We start from the raw sequence: 20,126 nt of genomic DNA on the forward strand, positions 1-20,126 counted from the left end.
TGGACTTGAAAGGAGTTTTGAAGGTAGCATTGGATAGATGCAGCGATAGCCTTATGAACAAGCCACAGGATTAAAAAAAAAACTATTTTGAAAGACAGCTAGCAAAGGCTGGCCCGATAAGAGGGGATTGAGGTGTGATGTGGGAGATTGAACATTTTATATAAATCTAAGGGGGTTGTACCTTTATTAAGCGGAGGGAAGGGTAGGCCACAAAAATCTGATCCAAAGAAATGTGCCGTTTCGCTAATTTACAATGCTTTATGGTATACAGCACAGCTTAATCAACTGTATTGCTGTGAAAAAAAAACAATCCCATGCCAAAATTAATTTGTAGCTTATCCACAAAATTCAGTTAATTATTTACAATTAGGTACAAGAACAGTCACATCTACATAGACGCTCGAGAACTCTGAGGGTCATTACAATGGCAGGCGGTCTGACCGTCGACTGCTGTCGCAGGGGTCGGGAGGCCGCCGAACAAGCAGCGGGCAGGTCCACCTGCCGCATTTCGATATGACCGTCAGGCTGGTGATAGGAAAGTGCTAATTTACACTGTGGTTTGTGCTGCGGCCTAAGAAAAGTGTTGCAGGCCAAGATGCAGTGTAAATGATCACTTTGGGCACCTCTATGCACTGGGTGCCATGCACCCTTTGGTGCATGGCACACAGTGCATGAGGTGCGTGGGCCACTTTACAGTGGCAGACAATGGGCGGGGACCCTGTTTCGGGCCCCCAAAGCCTATTTTGGAGAGCCTTTCCGTGTTGGAAATAGGAACTATAATTCCAACGATGGTGCCTGCTTCGGCACCGCCTCCATTTATTTATTTATTTATTTATTAATACAATTTGTAGAGCGCATACGTTTGCCCATGGGCGCCTTGGCGCTAATTTGGGATTGCGTTTCCGACCGCCGCATCTCCGGGGTCAGACGATCCTGTCAGAGGCGGCGGTCTATTCCTCCAACCCCTGCGGTCTGATCGCCTGCATTATAATGCAGCCATTGGATCGATGGCCTGTCGATCGGTCGGCCCACAACCGACGGCCTGTTGGTGGCGATCCCATGGAATCAAACTCAGACCCCAAGTTTTTTAAAATTGTGTACCTCTTGTGAACACACACGCCGTGACCCCAATGGTGCAAAGTAAATCAGTCAAAAGGAGTGCTCCCAATTAAAAATGAATATTTCGGCAGCAGTCCAATATTTTTGAAAGATATGCGGGTCATAATAAAGTCAATGTTATTTAGTCCCTCACTTCTTCTATGGTGACCAAGATAAGGAATGAAGCAAGGAAGGGCTATGCTCCACTTGATAAGATGGATCCCTTCAAACAATGGTTTTACAAGTTTGTTGTTTAAGTCCAAATATCTTGGTCATAGATAGAGGTGTTGATGTGATTTGATTTCAGTTGTTTTTTAGCTCTGCTCAGGACACCTCAGGGTGGCAATCAGCTTAATTGTGAGGACCTTCTTACATTCACAGGGAGTATATAACATTTCTCTATATCAGGTTATTGTATTGATGTTTGAGTTTAAAAAAAAAACTCCCTTAGAGTCGGTTCGGGCCTAGGCCGCTGAATCTTATTCAATTGTACCTTCCTATAAGGCGAGCCCGGCAATTAGAAATTAAGAAGAAGCAGAGTGAGGGCGTATTGAGTAGTAAGTGTTTTTTTAAAGACAAGAAAATCCATAGGTTGTGGCACAGATGAAGAGAAAGAGGATTTGAGACATAGATCACATAAAATAAGTGAGGGAAAGGAGGTGTGGGCCTGTAGTAGGGGAGGTCAGACAGTGGGATCTATGGGTAAGACAAGAAACGTGTTGGCACTCCTTTTCTCAATCTACAAATAAACTTTGCCTCATGGCCAGAAAGTTTATCATCCTATTCACTTCTTAACTAGGAGCCCCCAAAAGTTCTGTAGTGGATTCCCTCATTGTCTGCATCTTTAACACTGTTACGTGACATCAGGCAACCATAGATTCCATTCATCATCACCACTCCAGTATTCAAAGCAGCACATTCACACTGGCTGAGCAGTTAGGGCCAAAGGAACCGGTGTAGATGCATGAATACATATACAAGATATACCATATCTTCCCCCTTAATAAAACACAAACATATAAGAATGCAAGGTGGAATAAAGTATTTACATGTGAAAACATGTAAAGAGAAATTACATCAAAATATACATATGCAAGATGGAATAAAGCACTACATGAAGAACCATGCAAATAGAAAATAGGGAAGATGCATAGATAAATACACAAAAAATATCACGCATCCTCCTCATTTATAAAACATACAAAAAATAAGGACAGTAGACTGGTGAAACAGCATTATCATTAACATCACACTTTGCTAGAAAAAGTAGACTGAGGACGAATCCTATCAGTCCCACGACAGCATACTAGACAACAACACAATCGCACCTATTATCACCACCATCCACACCAACTGGTCAGACAAGCATGAGTCGTGGTACAACACAGCACAACAAAAACTAAATGTGGTAAAGACTAACACACACAAACTACAGAGGAAGTAAAATACAAAAAACAACGAAAACATGTCATCACCCAGAAATAATGAGTGAAATACACCTGACTAAACGTCCCCAAAACAAGGGCAAGAAGCGTGACACATTACAAAAGGTGACATTTACCCTCAACAAACATCTCTCATGTAAGGATATATAGCAAACAACGTAGAAAGGGTTGACTCCCACCCATACAACCACCCCTCACTTAAGGGCATCAAACGAAACGTGTAGAATTGGATGACATACACCCTGTCTAGTCATCCCTCATGTAAGGGTATGAAAACATAAAATGTAGTGATGGATGACTAGCAACTAAGGGTGGGCGTCAAATTCCGTTCTACTCACGGAAATTGCGATATTTTGAAATTTTCGCATTTCGCGAAGAACCCGTAAATGTAAAAATTTCCGGAATCCGCGGCGTAGCGGAGATTTTTGTCATATTCGCGATTTGAAAATGCGTTCACGTGGGCACACTCGCCTTACTGGGATCCCTGCATTCGCCAACGAGTTTTCCGATCCGTTCGCGTGCTCCACGATGTTGGTAGTCAGTCTCGATATCCCGCGAGAGTTCGCGATCACAATCACGTAATTCGCCTCACCATCAGACACCGGGAGAGAGAGCGTGAGATCGCGAACACGTCACTCTCCACTGCGAGAGAGAGCGTGAGATCGCGAACACGTCATTTGGACGCGCTATCGACATCCAGTGGAAGTGTGGTGAAGCTCACGAACACGCAACATTTTTAATCTGGAGAAGAATAATATCTCTGGTAGCATAAAACCTTCAGTAAATGATGATTTGGATGAAAAAAAACTCCTCAGATTGATATTTGGCTGTCCTTTTTTGTGCAAGGAGTCCTTTTAAAAAAAAACTTTTTGGGGGAGAGGGAGAAAGTGCCACAGAGTCTCCAACTTCCTGTTCCTGTCTAGCAGGCTCCTCCCAGTGCTTTGTCCATCTCTTGTTCATTCTGCCTTTCGATTTTGACCTGGAAGGATCACTCTTTGTGTCTGCTGCATCATTATCATTGGATTTGAGGACTTTTGAATTTTTTTGATATTTTACAAGTAAGTTGGTGTTGTTGTGTGTTTGATTGAGGCATTGTAGTTGCTGCAACTATAATTTTGGTACTTCTTCTTCTTTTTTTTTTATTGATGTGGGTAGCCAGTAGGCCCAGAGCTAGTCATGGGTGGGAGCATGATGAAGCAACTGTTCCTTAGGTGTGTGTTGAATGCATTTCAAACATCATTTAGGGCATGGATGGCATTGGATTGGGTTGCAAAATGTGTTTTTTGGGGGGGGGGGTATTTCTGTTTTTGGGTGTGTGTTAAATAAATGCCTTTGTTGTGTGTGTGGTGTGTGTTGGTGTTGGTGTTGATGTAGCTCAGATACCACCAACACAGGTAACACCACTACAACCTCCAGGGACCATATTTGCATTGGCAAAGGCCCGGCAGGGACCTACATCCAGCTCAACTACCACCTCAGTAGGCAGTGGTAGTGTAGCTGCACAGAGTCACATTCCAAGCCCACTCTCCAGTTCATCTGGTATTGAAAGTGGCACATCCAGCAGCGTCAGAAAGTTCTCCTCCCCAGTTTGGGACTTCTTTTCAGTTAGCAGTAAGGAGGAAAACGTTGCTATATGCTCAATTTGTCAACATGCTGTTAGGCAGGGTAAGCTTGGTACAAACTATGGCGCCGGAGGCCAAACAAGTCATCTCAAAATATACCACAATATCATGTGGGAGGCTAACCTACTTCGCTTAGAAAAAAATAAAACTCAACCCGTTGTTGGGCATAAAGAATCAGGGGAAGATATTATTGCGGTGGAAGGAGAACAAGCGGGAGACATTTCTAGCCCTGTCCCCAGCAGTGTAGTGGTACTGCCTACATCTTCAGCAACATCTCAGTGGCACTGCAATAAGAGCCATACTCAGACTGAGACACCAAGGAGACTGAGTACTGCAATGAAATAAAGTGTGTCGTTGAGCCTAACTTGGGTTCAAGAAAACAACTGCACCACAAAGGAAAATAATCCAGCCTGCCATTGAGAGCATGCTTAGGTTGGAGGGGCAGTACCAACGCAACCACCCAACGGCACGGTTTTAAAATGCGAAGCTGGCTAAAATGTTAGCGCTGGACTTTCTCCCTTTTTCATTTGTGGAAGGGGTGGGTTTCCTTGAATTTGTGTCAGCCATCTGCCCTAAATGGAAGGTTCCCAGCCGGTCCTATTTCGCCAGAGTTTATGTTCCAGCACTACATCATGACGTGCTGGAATTGGTTGGACAAGCTTTGCAGCAGAGTGCTGTTCACAAAATCCACCTGACAACAGACATGTTGACCAGTTGCCAAGCCACTATGTACATGTGCATCACTGCACACTGGGTCTCTTTTGTAGGGGTTAGAGATTAGCTATCTGAAGTAGGTGCTGTTGACACAGCTGAGATTTGTAATGCTACTCGGAAACATGCAACTGTAGCCATGTTCGCCATGCAGAAATCTCATACTGCTGTAAACATTTTGGAAGAGTTTCACAGCAAGGTTTTTGAATGGCAGCGCCCAAGAGGGTTTAAGATTGTTTTTGTTTCCACAGATAATGGCAGTAATGTACTTAGGCCATGGTGCTTGGTTCCTATTTCAGGGTCCCGTGTTTGCCACACTGCATTAACATTATAGTAACCCTGGGCGGAGTGGGCGGAGTGGGCGGAGTGGGGCTTCGCGGAGCTACTCGAAGTGGGCGAGAAACTACACCCACCTCCGCACTCCGCGTAGCCCCACTACGCAAACACCACTGGCCGCCAGCCCCGCCACCCGCCTCCCTCCCGCCCTCCCTAAATACTTTCAATGAAACGAGTGAAATAATTAAAAACGCACTTACCTTGCCCACCGCGTCCCCGGGGCTCGCTATCTGCAGTCTTCCGCCTTGTTTTGTAATGCGCATGCGCGGGCGGCCGCGCATGCGCATTTCTCACGAGAAAATGTGCATGCGCGGCCGCCCGCGCATGCGCATTACTAAACAAGACGGAAGAATGCAGATAGCGAGCCCCGGGGACGCGGCGGGCAGCGGCGGGCAAGGTAAGTGCGTTTTAATTATGTTACTCGCTTAGTTGAAAGTATTTAGGGAGGGCGGGAGGGAGGCGGGTGGCGGCCAGCTACGCTCCGTCTGCGGAGCGTGCGTAGTGCCGCCTGCTCCGCAAAATGCGGAGTAGGCGGCACTACGCACACTCCGTGCACGGAGCGTAGCTGGCCGCCCACCCTTACATTATAGTTCAAGACTTTCTGAAAAAAGAAACCATAGTCAGCAACTTACTGACCACCTGCTGAAGAATATGCACTAATTTCAGCCATTCTTTTAAAGCTCAGAAGCAGCTTAAGATCATTCAACGTGACTATAGAATGCCAGTTAAAGCACTCATCCAGGAGGTGGCAACACTTTGGAACTCATTATTACATGCTTGACCATCTGTTTGAGCAGTACAGGCCAATCAATGAATATGTCAGGCAAAGAGGGAATGCTACTGTGAAAGGCATGACCCTTCAGATGGTCCAATGGTGCCTGGTTAAATGCCTCACTGAGATGCTTCTTCCTTTTGAGATCTGCACACGTGAAGTCAGCAAGGAGTTCTGTACTATGGGCCAAGCTGTCCCATTGTTGCAAATGCTAGAGCAACAGCTCAAGGAGGTGTCTGAATCGTACAAAGGCGTAGAGGAAAAAAAAGAAGCATATGAGTTGGTGGAGAGCTTAGCCCGTCGCTTAGCTGACAATGCAAGGGTGCAAAATAAGATTTTGTCACAAGAACATTACATTTGTGCCACAATTATGGATACACGGTCAAAATCGACACTGAAAAGTAAGACATTAATTCCTTTTTCAGAAATGGATGTTGCCCGGTACAAAACCTGGATAGCTGAGGCAGCCAGTAAGTTGGAAAATGAACAGCTGCTAATTAAAAGCCCGCTAGATAAACCCACAACAAGTACTGCAGCAGGGTAGCCGGCTTCAAGTTCAACTTCGAAGCCTGAGGGCAGTGCATTTGGCTCAGAACACTCACCAACACTATCGACAACAGCAAGAACAGGATCATTAGTCCCAGTAAATTCGTTAAAGGATTGGTATTTACAGCAATGACTTGAGCCAGAACAAAGTGTAGCACCCCTGAACATTGAGCTTATGGTCCAGGCCTATCTGGACGACCCAACAGAGGTGTACATTGATCAAAGCCCATTACGGTATTGGTATGGGAAAAGGGGCCAATGGCCACTGCTCAGCAGGCAGGTGATAAACTATCTGGCTTGCCCAGTCGCAAGTGTCTTTTCTGAACGTATTTTCAGTGCTGCTGGTTCCATTGTAACAATGAGACAAGTCTCTCGCCCAAAAGCGTGGAGAGGTTAACCATGATCAAAATGAATCAGCACTTTATACCACCGAATTACACAACACATGAATGTCAAGTCAAGTCAAGTCAAATGATTTATATAGCGCGCTACATACCCAGAGGGTCTCAAGGTGCTTGAAGAAGGGTGGGGGAATTACTTGTCGAAAATCCAAGTTTTAAGTTGCTTTCTGAATGCTAGGTGGTTCTGAGTGAGGCGAAGGTGTGTGGGAAGTGAGATCCAGGTTTTAGCTGCCTGGTAGGAAGATGAGGACAGTGGCTCAGGTGACAGTAGTGTGTTAGATGATGATTACCTACTTCTGGTTGAACCCCCAGAGTTTGATACTTTCCTGACAATTAGGCTTACACTTCTTACTGTCTTCCTCCCTTATTTTGTTTTATTTGTGTGTCTGTCTTTTTGGTTAGAAACTTTGAATCACAACAAATCTATCACCACCGTCTTCTAGCCTTTTTATTGCCATATATGAGTTTCAGCTGTCTGCATTTCACAGTCCACTCCTCTGAATCCTGCTCCTCCATCTCCTGAATCTCCCTAAATCCATTGCCGTTAAGCCAAATGATGCTTGGATGATGCAAAATAGAAGAAAAAAGAAAATCTTTCCTCGTTGAGTCCCTCCAAAAGAAGTGAAACATGATGATGACTACTATAGCTATCCTCCTTTCTGAGCCGAGAGAGACTGCCCATTAACTGAAAATGAGAAGGAGCAGGTAATGAATGATGCCATGCATTGAATGCTGACTGAGTGATTTGTGTTGTTGTTTGTTATGCATGAAGTTAATTCATTATGTGTACTATACGTAATCTACACACTAACATTAACCCAAAGCAATGATTAAGATTCAGATTCAGATTAGCTTTATTCAATTTTTGTAATATAAAATCATAAAAGCAACAATATATAAATATACAACATTACATTTCACATCGCAATAAATAACATTTATATTAAGATAGAATTAAATCAATTTTATCAATCAGCTAATCAGTGAGTTACGTGTTCTTAAAACATTTTTAAAAAATCCTATCATAACCATAATGCAAGTGACATTGTCCAGCTGCTGCAAGCTAAGGTACGCGGGTCTACATTGCCGCCAAGCACCCTGTCTCAGATACTGTTTGATCCATCTTTTGCGTTCCCTTTCATACAGTTTGCTAAACAACACTACATGAAAGGTGGATTGCAGCGGCATATCACAGGGGCAGAGAGCTAGAGTTCTGGACCAATCATTTTTGGTTGGAAATGTGACCAGCCGATGGAATAGGTTAAACCTGAATCTGGTCATAATGAAGCGGTTAAAGCCCAGGGTACTCAGGGTTAAGTATGGTTGTATTTTGTAGGAGGTCAGTGTCAGTTGATGTTCAATTACCGTTTTCTTTGTTGTCTCCACAGAGTGTCTTAATAAATCAAAATGGGCCATACATAACCTCTTCAGTTCTTTTTTTGGTACATCCCGGATCAAGTCCGGGTTACTAAATAACTCAGGCCGTTGGAGGTTGTTTAAAGTTTTCCTAATATACTCAAGCCAGGTGTGTCATAATTTGACTTCACCTCCTACCTTCCTCTTCTCCTTCCCTTTCATTTTGGAATTAGGAATTTCATATTTATCTAACTTTAAGATATTTTTGTTTGCTTGCTGTGAACGGTTGGTTTCTGAAAACTTAGATTGATCTGACAAATGAGGATTTTTTATTTTCTTGCCCCCCCTCCCCCCTAGGAAACCCCCCCTTACTTATTCTGGCTCGGTGTTGAGCCAGTTTCCACCCGCCGATAACCTGTCCTTCGCTCATCTACCACCTCTCGTGAGAAAAAATAAAACATTAGCCGTATCTAATTTTGTTTTATAGAGAACAAAACATCATAAAAAAAAAAGCAAAAAGGGATGAATGTGGGGATATGCTTAACTATCCTTTTTGGCATTTGAAGAAAGTAAGTGTATGTGCTCTTAATTTTTTCATTTTCTTTTGTGTTTATATACATATATATATATATAGTAGTCGTCAACACTCGGACTACAACGACCCGTGACTAGGTGGGGTCAGCTGACTTACCCTTCGGGGGAGGACCATAGGAGGACAAAAGGGAGGGGCTTGGTGGTCTCTGCAAATCGCCACAGCGTCTGAAGAAGGCAGAGATGCCGAAATGCATCATGCTGGCGTTTGGTTCTAATAAAGAATTCTCCAACAAGTTCCCCAGCGTGAAATATATATATATATATATATATATATATATATATATATATATATATATATATATATATATATATATATATATATATATATATATATATATATATATATATATATATATATATATATGTATGTATATATGTATGTATATATATATATATATATATTTTTTTTAATTAACTCCATTTTTTTGTTTTTTTGTTCTTTCTTTCATTATATATTTCCTTTCCCCTCCACTCCCATTCTTTCCCTTTCCTTCCCCCTTTTTTTCCCCCTGTTTTTCCCCTCCACATCACCCGCTATTTATTTTGATTTTTCCCATTTTTTTTTTTATTTCTCTATTAATTTTATAACTATTCATTTTCTTATTCATACTTGATTTGTTTTGTGTGCCTGGGCTTGAACATGATCCCTGATAGATTCAAGTAACTCATCCGCGTCGTGAATGGAGCGGACATTATGCATCTTGTTGTTATACATAATCCTGAGAAAGGCCGGAAATCTCATCTGGACTGTTGCGCCAAGTGACCTGAATTTATCCATACATTGCCCCAACTCCCATTGCCTCTCTAGGGTGGTCTTTGAGAGATCTGATCGTATTTCAAACCCGAAATCTGGACCCTTTATAGAGCCTGCTTTTAAGGCAAGGTTTAGGATTTTGTCTTTAAGGGCGTACGTTAGAAAATTAACTAGGACTTTTCTTGGCTTAGTCCTTGCCGGGTTCATACGGAAAGGGTCCCTATGTATTCGCTGGATGTCTTTTTCCAAGTCCTCAGTCGTTTCTTCCAAATTCAATGTATCTTTTATAAGATGTACGATGAATCTCTTAAGGTCTCCTCCTTCTTTTCCCTCCGGTATATTGAGGAGTCGGATATTGTTGCGTCTAGAGTAGTTTCTAACATTTCAATTCTTTCTCTCATATCATCCCCATCTTTTTGGAGAGTGTGAATTTTGGATCTAGCTGCTTCCAAATTTGTGGTCAATTGGCCCACTGAACTTTCCAATGCCTCCATTCTCTCGCAAAGGCCTTCAAGTTTTTGTCCCAGCTCTTCGCAAGTATCTCTAATCTCCGTTTGATTTGTCTTAGATATTGCGAAGTCCTGCCTTATTTCCTCTCTCATCTCTGATATTGAAGAGACAATTGCTTCAAGTGCATTTCCGATCACTGGATCTAAGTTTTGAGGAGTAGCCTTCTTATTCTTATCCAATTTAGTTTTTGTTGCATGCGTATTGCTCGAAATGAAGTAAACTGTGGGCAAGTTATGGGCGGTTCGTGTTTTCAGCTCTTGTTATGCTGAATGTTGAAGTTAAGCATGTGCAATACGCATGCGCAAGATAGCCGCGCATGCGCAGAACTCACGCTAGTCCCCGGCGCAAGCGCTGAAGCCCAATCATGACAATGCAAACAGCGCGCACGCATCCCTCCCTCTCTTTCCACCAAATGCAGGTGAAACCAATCAACTAAACTACAAATAGAGACCGGGCGGCCCTCCTCTCTCATAACGGGCGCCTCGGAAGGACGAATAGGTCCAAGGAGGAACCAGACTGCAACACTCGTGGGTAAAATAGAACCGCTACAGCCACGAATGGGGTAAGCCACTACTTTTTCTCCCTACAGGTTGGACATATTGTGACCAAGTTACTATTCTTACAGGGTCTCTTTCTCTGCCAGGCGACCCATGAAGCTTTTTACAAGACAAAACCGAGTGAGGACTTAGCATTATACTTACCTGTACCTCACCTTGTAAATACGTTCTCTAGCCCACCACCACCACTATCGGTTTAATTTTTAAAAAAACCCTCACCAGCTTCATGCCCATGGCATGAACCCACAGTAGCCGATTATAGGTCGCACACCACCTTATAAGCCGGCACATGATGTGGTATATCAAATACCATTCTAATATGACTCTACCATGTACGTCTTGTCTTTGTCCTATGTGTTATATGTAGTCAAGCTAGAGGGAATCCCCCTCTAACAGTCATAGCGCCTTAGTGTGCACTTCACTTAGCCTAAAGATAACACAACCACTATAATTTAATTTTTATTATTTAATCTGCACGTTTTGCACATATTAAAACGGTCCTGAGGAAAGCCAGTATAAAATCTATATGGCACTGGCTGAAACATGTAGACCACACTAGACGCTGGAGGTCATAATTAGCACTCCAATTAACGTCTACTTGCCTTTTATCCACTAACAGAGGCCCAGTTCATTAAAATATTTTACCCTCGGGTACTGGGACAAGCTGTATAGCTTTTAAACTTCACCCTTCTCACCCAACTCACTGCACACTCAGCAACATACCAGCTCCGCAGTCATCTGGCGTTGAAGCACACCCGGGGCACATTCGGTGCCACTGCGGTGGGCCCGATGATGAAGCATGCCACCGACTAGGTCGGTGGTTGAGGGCTTTATAAGGAAAACAACGTTTCTCCTTATTTGACGTACTGCTCTGAGTCTCCTACTTCTCTTAACCTTAGCTAGTCCTTATTGATACATACTAATAAAACCTTTAGCACAACAGGCCTCAAGGACCCGTGTGCAAAGTGCGGCCCATAGATCAGCATTTAATTTATAAATATCGTTAGGGATCCTGACTGAGTGATTTGTGTTGTTGTTTGTTATGCATGAAGTTAATTCATTATGTGTACTATATGTAATCTACACACTAAAATTAACCCAAAGCAATGTTTTCCTTCTTGTATTTTTAATAACAAATTTGTACTTCTACTTCAGGCCGATACATTGCATTTTGAATATAGAAAGGGGACTCAATCTGTACACTGCACACTGAGTTGGACAAAACCACGATGATGATGGCGAGAGAGACTGCCCCTTCACTGAAGATGAGAAGAAACAGGTAATGAATGGCATGCATTGGACACCGAGTCTGAGTGATTGGTGTTTGTGTTGTTGTTTGTTGTGCATGAAGTAAAGTCAAAGTGTACTAGTATTTAATCTACACACTAACAGTGACTCAAGTCAATATTTCCACTCTTGTTGTTTAATAACAAAATTGTACTTCTATTGCATTTTTGAATATGGATCTGGACTCACTCTGTACACTGCAGACGGAGTTGAACAACACCATCATGATGACCACAGTGACATAGTATCTTCGCAGTCACCCAGTAGGATCGGAGATGATTGATGGAATAAGTTAAGACGTTTCATGAGTGGCATAAAAGTTAAACAAGTCAACAACAACCAAAGCAGACCTAAATGTCTGTGTAGTGGTAGAGTCGAGTGTAGTGTGGTATGACAACAGTGCATTGATTTAGTCACTTAAATTGTAAAATGCTATGTTGCTGGATATGTGCTTTGTCCAACTCTTTAAAAAATGGACGCTAAATGGAGGATGTGCAAAGGGTGCCGTCACCGTGGGCCTGCTCTGTCCTGTTGTTGTTGTAAGCTAATGCTGGAAACAGACTAGAGTAGACATGACGCATCCATGCCACATCTGAAAGTGTTCTTGTTGCACTACACCGTAACTTGTGCATTTATTTTCGACTTGGTTTTTCAATATCCCTTTTGTTTTTCCACCTACAATTACAGGCCGGCCCTTACCCTGTGCTATACTTGGGAAAACTATTCACACTTACCATACCAATGAATCTACATCTGTCAGGCAGGCAGTGGCGTCACCCAAGATTGATGGACGGCGCATCCATGGAAGGGACAACCAAGAGGAATGCCGAGATGCAACTCCCATTTTGACCAGGATAACACAGTAACAGTATCAATTTTCATCATCTTTTAAATAATTTGATTAATTTTTTTGTCTTCAATCATTACTACAGTGTGTTGTTGTTATTATTATTATGTTTGCTCTCTGCTTATAATTCATCTCTACAGATATTTCAAAATTTTCTTTGCTATCTTTAAAAGTAAGCCCGGTACAACAGAACACTGTATGTAATCCGGGTCTCTTTGAGGGCAGACAGGCAAGGCAAATTGCATAATATTAATTTACTCCTGCCCTGTACTGTCTAATTGTCTAGAAGTAGTTAGTAAGTACTTCTTATCATTAACCATCAAGTTATCAATTATCATCATCATGCATCCATTTCCTTTTTCTCCCTTAACAGATTGATATGGATATCGTAGTCTACAAAGATTGTGTTTTGCTGTTTGTCCATGCATACTGTTTTTCTTTGTCAAACCTTTCCTCAAACCCCCCTTCCCAACCATTCAACAAACCCTAACCCTCTTCCCCCGGGCTGTGTGACTTATTGAGGTGTGACTAAATTAAATGTACACCAATAATTTATCACACGCTTGCTGGGGCGGATCTGACTAAAGCAACAGTAATTCAATTTTAAAGGAAGGGCGAGGAGCTTCTTCTTCTTTCCCACCCATGAGCAGTATATTTGTGAGGTAATTTTTTAACCAAAGGAACCTAATACCTCAGTATTAATTGCCGGCATCAATTGTATTTGTTGTCATCCTCCTACACAGCACTAACGGTTATGCTTGTGTTCAGTGTGCTGTAGGCCTAGTCGAGAGACTCAACACAACTAGAGTTTGTAACTCCATGTACTAGGCTATCCCCACCACCATTATGTTTTATTGTTGTTTTGCATAATATTGTTTGGCAGTAAGTTATGTACTGTACTTCATTCTACTACTCCAACAGTCTCTCCCAGACGATTGACTGTCTCATTTTCTTTTTTTGAAAATGCTACTGCCAATGTCTACTACTACTACCACCACCACAACCATGGCATGTTAGGAAAGAAAACCATCATCACCATGCAGCCATCGCTGTGCCCAAGTTAAACATCAAGCAAAGGTAAGAGAAGTTTGGGGGAGGCATAATTAATAATGGACATTTTTTCATTAATTCAATTTCACACACCCTTTTGAGTCCAGTTGCAGAATGCATAGACTAGGGGGAGAGACTGACAGTACTAGTAGGACAAGTCACTCAGTGAGGGGTGCCGCATCTATCTGTTTGTGTCTTACAAAGTCAGCCAATTATTTAAATCAAACACTGGCTGTGGCCCTACACCAGCAAGGAAACAGTGTGACGTAAAACAGTAACCCAACTCACAAAACATTAACAACATCATATGTAAAGTATAAATATATAATTTAATCTCCTAACAAAAATAAACTATGTAAAAAATCCCACAACACGACCTGACCCACCCCTCTCCCTAACTCCAACCAATGTCCGGAACAAAAAAGTCCAACCTATATGAATGTCCAATTGTCCAAAGAAAGTTAAACCCAACACCTGATTCCCACCCACCAAAAGAAGAAACAAAAAAGGGGCAATTAACAGGGTCGTATCGGCGGGCTCGCCTCTCCTGGAGGACACGAAGGTGCTCCTCTAGCCAGGCAACGCGGCGCTTCAACACGCAGCAATTGCATCCACAGGGGTGGGGCAGCAGTGATATTAAAAAAAGGGCGATGGCAAGTGGCTGCCAGATGGTGGTGCCGTAACACTGTAGGGGGGTGGCTGGGGCCCGGGGCATTGGAGGAGGCTACAGCTGCTGCCGCCTCCTCCTCCTCTGCCAGAACCACCAGCCAACGGTATTCCATTTGTATGGCCTCCAGCTACCGGCGCCAGGCATTGGCTGCCAACTCCTTCCTGTCCGATTTTCCTTTGGAAGGAGTAGCTATATCAAGAAGAAAAAACAAGACTATTGTAAAATATACTCTTAGCAAAGCAGTAAGAAAAAATACTTCTACACATAGTGGCCCGGTAGCACTAGCAAGCCCAGTACAGAACATTTGTGGTATGTATCTATCCTCCCACTTCCTTGGCCTTTAACATTTGTGGGATTTTCAGGCATTCAACCACCCATGCATCTGATTCCTATCAGCCATCTATGCATGCATGCATCCCACGTATCCTTCTCTGCCTGTCATAAATATTAAATCTGGCCCATCCTTCTTCCTTCCACCCTTCTTTCCCTTTTCGTTCAACCCATCCCTCATGGTCATCCGATCTGACTTGCAGTCTTCTTCATAAACTTTCACAGCTGAGTTGAAGTCAGATAGAAGAGGCCATTGGTTACTCAACGCTCCCGCCGCTAATGCTTTTACTAATGCTAAGTAAAGGGTGTCTTACACCGTTCACAACAACTTCTTACTTAGTGAGTCCCAACAGTACAGTATAGAGTACACCCTTGCAGTAAGTGTATTGTCATTAAGTAAGGATTAGGAATATAACTTACCACCGCCAGCCACTGCTGCTGGCTCATCCCCTGCAGCTCCTCCTGCAAGTGCTGCATCTTCTCCCTCAGCAGCCGCATCGCCTGCACCACTGGCCCCGGCACTGCTGGTCGGTAGTAAGCCTAGAAAAAACATTACACATTTTTAGATGTCATATACACCGCCCCCTATTTTTCACTAGAAAGCTTGAAAAAAGAGTTAATACATATATATACAACATACACCACTAGTACAAATCAGGTAGTAGAGTAAACACTAGTAGTGTTATATGGTCCCTAGGGTCATTTTAGTCTTTGCTTAGTTAGCCCGAGCCATGCAACCATTTTACCTTTGTGTCTTTTATTTTTACGCACGTTAGCTTGCAGCTTGTTGTGTATGACGCCTTTGAGCCCACATGAGCTCATCTGCTACTTTCTAAGCGCTGCGTACAAGTTCGAACAAAACAAGCCACTTTGTTATGGAGTTCTGGTGTTAGTCCATATTGATTATCCATAAAAATGCTACATTTTTTGGCAAGACTAAGAAATGCTTGCAATATACTAACATGCACCATTTTTCTCATAACAGACGGAAGATTCCCTTCTACGAGCCAGAGCTTTGCAGAGCTTATGAGTTAACCAGTACTAGGTTCTTCTACGGTGAGGGGTCCCCAGAATTTGCTCAGAGATCTTCATTTATAATTTTATATAAACTATATTCCTACCAAGGGGAGGGTGGTGCTTCCACCACTGTTCAGTTATCATGATTTTGCATTTTGTCTTTGTTCTATGGACTTGTAGTTGCTGTAAGTGTAACTAAGTGTAACAATGTTTATTGTTTTAATCTTGTGCATTTTGCTGTTGGTGCTGCATTATAGAACAACGTACAGAGCATGTCAGTTGAAAATAAACCTTTTGAACTTACATAGACTCAGTGGTATTTGGTGTGGACTTACACGAGTGAGTGAGCGAAAGGGTGTGCATGTGCATTGCTTCCGCGACTGAGAGGTCAGGTGTGTTAAGTTCTGGGTTGTCTACTCATTAGGTACCTTAGGGAGGTTCGGAGAGCTAATAGGAATGAGACACTACTATAACTAGTCGGGCAGGTGATTGTGGTGGGTTCTGATTGAGGTGTGAGGAAGGTCCAACCTCCCATCACCAATGTCTTATTTTCTTGTGCAAAGTTCTGTATGTGCAGAATCCCTACAATAGTAGTAGTATGTCCTATCCTATCAAAAATAGTAAAATCTGGTCGGGCATTTTGTTAGTGGGAATTGTCGAAAAGCCTCAAGATTAAGAAGACTAGAAGGAGTAGAAGAGGACAACCCTAAGAACTGTACTCAATGGCTAGAGCTATTGGTGAATCTGAGTTTTATTTAAAACCTTTTAAATAATGAGTGGCCAACTGGGCAAGCTTAGCTACAGACAGACTAATAGTAGTAGTACAGAGAGTCATAGCAGAGGCAGTTAGAGGCAGGGATAACAAGAATGTAGAAACAGATAGTCTAGATCGAAGGAGAATTGGTAAAAAATAGCATTAGATAACGGAAACAATACTTCGGAAAAAATAAGGTGCAGTAAAAGTTAGGGAATAATAATTATTAATATCAAAAACAGGAAGACTTACTGGGGCCAGCAGCAGAGCCCTCGATAGAGGAGCGGTCCTGGTCCTGTTCCTCCTGTCCCTGGTGTTCTCCAACTGCTCCTTCCGACTCCGAGCCCATCTTCTTGCCCCGGGATGCTGATCATGAAAGATATAAGAAAGCAAGAGACAAACATTGATGATTGGTGTGAAACAAATGAAATATTTTTTTAAACGGTCAAAAAACATTTATGTAAACAACAATTGCAATATAATTGACCTATCTAATCTGGTCGACTAGTAGTAGGGGGGGATTCGCGGGCCGACTAGTTATTATTAATCAACACTAATCCAGTGTTCCATTCTGATTCCAGAATACTAACTAAGCCTAAGAACCACCTGACCTGGCCCAACTATTCCAGGCATGCCAATTGTTCATTAAGTCTGCATTTCTAGTTATTTTAGTCCTCAAAAATGCATAAATGGATGACACATGGCTACATTTTTGCATACACCAAATTGTTGGTTGGTTGCTGCTGATGTTCTGCTAATTCTAAGTCTATTACCATTCACTGAACAAACTACAAAAGGTTCTACTAAGGACTGGGGTAAGCAGCACTCAGCAGCATGTGAAGTAACAGGGTGCGTCATGCAGACCACAAAAAAATTACCAACTCATACTAATAAGTAACTAAATCTAAGTATCAATCCACCACTATCTCTTAGTGACAGGACAAGGGAAGGACTAGAGTCACTCTAGCATTACCTAACTTAAGTTCTCTAAAAGAAACTCTTTACATAAGCACGTTAAAGTAGCACAAAGTTGCAAACAAGTAAGATTATTAGTGCAGAGCACCTGTGTCATAACAATCACCGAAGACTTTTAAATGTAAGTTAGCTGCAGGGTAAGCAGCAGCATTCTTGCTGGTAGGTAAAAAGATATATTCACAATATATAACACAGAGCAGAAGAACAGACACAAAGTAGTAATAATTAAATAGCTACTCACCAAGCCCAGGGATCTCCACTCCTAGCAGGTGCAGTAGGTTCTGCTCCCGGTCCAGGATATAGGACCACCAGTGCATCAAATGGTTATGGGAGTGCCGGACACCAGAGCAGCGAAACACTGCCTGGTGCAACTTTCTCCAATGCTGCTGACGCTCCTGGAGCCCGTACCCGGCCTGCCGCCTGCTGCCAAGGTTAAGGGGAGGTGGCGCTGCACAAAAAAAAACAGTGCTGCCACCTCCGCCTCCACAAATAAGGTCTGTGCTTGCAACCCTTGTGGGCACCGCCCTCTGCAAGGAAGGAGGTCGCGGCTCTGGCTATGAGCTCTGTGGCCCTTTGCCATGGTTCTGGGTAGGCTGGGGGCAGAAAAGAAAAGGTACAAATTAAAAAAGTAAGTACAAGAAATGAAAATAGCAGGTAATAGAAAAAGAGTGAAAAAGTAGTTAAAAACACACAAAATGTAGAAAAAAACTAAAAGTATAGAATCAGGAAGATAGAGAGATAGATAATAAATAAAGAAGATAAAAAAAAGTTTCCTGAAACAAAGGATTGAAAAGATAGAGGGAGGATTGAAAAGTAGGCCCCGCAACCATAGCAATATAGTGAAAAACAAGATGGCCACGCCCATTGCGACCGAATGGGCAAGTTTGCGCGATTCCCCCCCCCCCCCCAAGAACCCAAAGTTGGCAACACATTTCCAACGCGATCATGCAAAAAACATCACGAACAGGAGGGGGAAATCACTTTAGCGTCTTCACGATATTTCTGAGTGTTTGCAGAGATTTTTGGCGCTTTCGCAGAGGTTTGCGTTACATGATTATGCAAATTCTGCCCACCCCTACTAGTAACCCTTTCAGACATCCCTCTAGAAAGGGCATGTAACAAACAATGTAGATATGGATGATGTCCACGCATAAAACCGTCCATCCTGTAAGGGCAGTAGCATGCAACAAAGGTATTGGTGACATCCACCTACATAACCATCCCTCATGTAAGGGCCCACAGCGTAAAATGTTGAAATGGGTGACTATCACCCATACAGCTATCCATTGTGCAAAGGCATGTAATGTAAGCAGTAAAAACGTAGTATTTACACACAACAGAAAACTAAGTGACGACACTCACTATAAAAGCACTTGCATATCAGAAAACAATTTCCCACGAAGGAAATAAATTTGTCACCACATCACTAAAATAGCAACGTTAACGTAATAGAAAACCTGCACACAGTGGGAAAAGATACCTACACTGTACATAAGTCAACACAGCAGGATAACAGTCAAGAAATCCATGCACTGCACACCTTGTGCAACAGTGGGACTACAAAGGCATACAGGGACACAGCAATCATGGCGTAAATGCAAACGTGTACAAACTGTTAAGGAAAACAATAATATACATTTATGCCAGAAATACTGGCATAATATTGAAGAACCCAATAAAATCAGTACAAAGCAGCACAAAGAAATGGTATGTAACATACAAATTACATGTAGGAGACACTATTGTGAAGTCAAGGCAGGAAAATGTGACTTTAAACACTGCAAAGATCACCCTGGACATCATTGACAGGAACAGAAACGAATAACAGAATAGTGGCAGCCAAACTATGCTTACATAAAACAAAATACCCTTAGGCAAATAAATATGCTGGGAAAACTCAAAGTATGATTTAGTGGCAATAAAAAAATACAAAGATGACACAGCACATCTCCCTGCACAAACAAACAAAGTTCCTGGTGAGCGGAAGCTAAAGTAGTGGGAGGCAAGATGGCGTCCGTGCTGGGCGTATGAGCAAACTGCTCCTGCTGGACCTCGCATGTTGTCAGGCTGCTCGAGTTTGGAGCGGGGTTGAGGGAGCCATCTGAACGCTGCTACAGTTTTTCGGTACCCGGTTCCTTGATCTGTTGTGAGCAGGGTTGATAAAAATTATTTCTTACCAGAGTAAATGTGGTGGCTGTTACGTGAAGCGGCAGCAAGCGGAGTCGGACTGCGGACCCTGCGGCACTATCGGTGGGCGGCGCTTTGGGTGCAGCTAACGCGGGTCACCTGGACAGGAGCTCACGGCGCGGTCTCTGGGAGCCGTGAGGAGACCGGTGGGGTCGCGAGTGCCGTGGAGGGAGCGCAGGAAGGAGCAATGGCTCCTAAAGGTCGAAAAGGTCGCAGACAGGGGAGTGGTCTCCCCGAAGCTCAGTCTGGACAAGAGATTTCAAGCGCGGCGAAGGCTGCTGCCGCTGGACGAATCGATACACGCAGC

Source organism: Lissotriton vulgaris, chromosome 12 (genome assembly GCF_964263255.1).
Source record: "Lissotriton vulgaris chromosome 12, aLisVul1.2, whole genome shotgun sequence".
NCBI classification, from domain to species: domain Eukaryota; kingdom Metazoa; phylum Chordata; class Amphibia; order Caudata; family Salamandridae; genus Lissotriton; species Lissotriton vulgaris.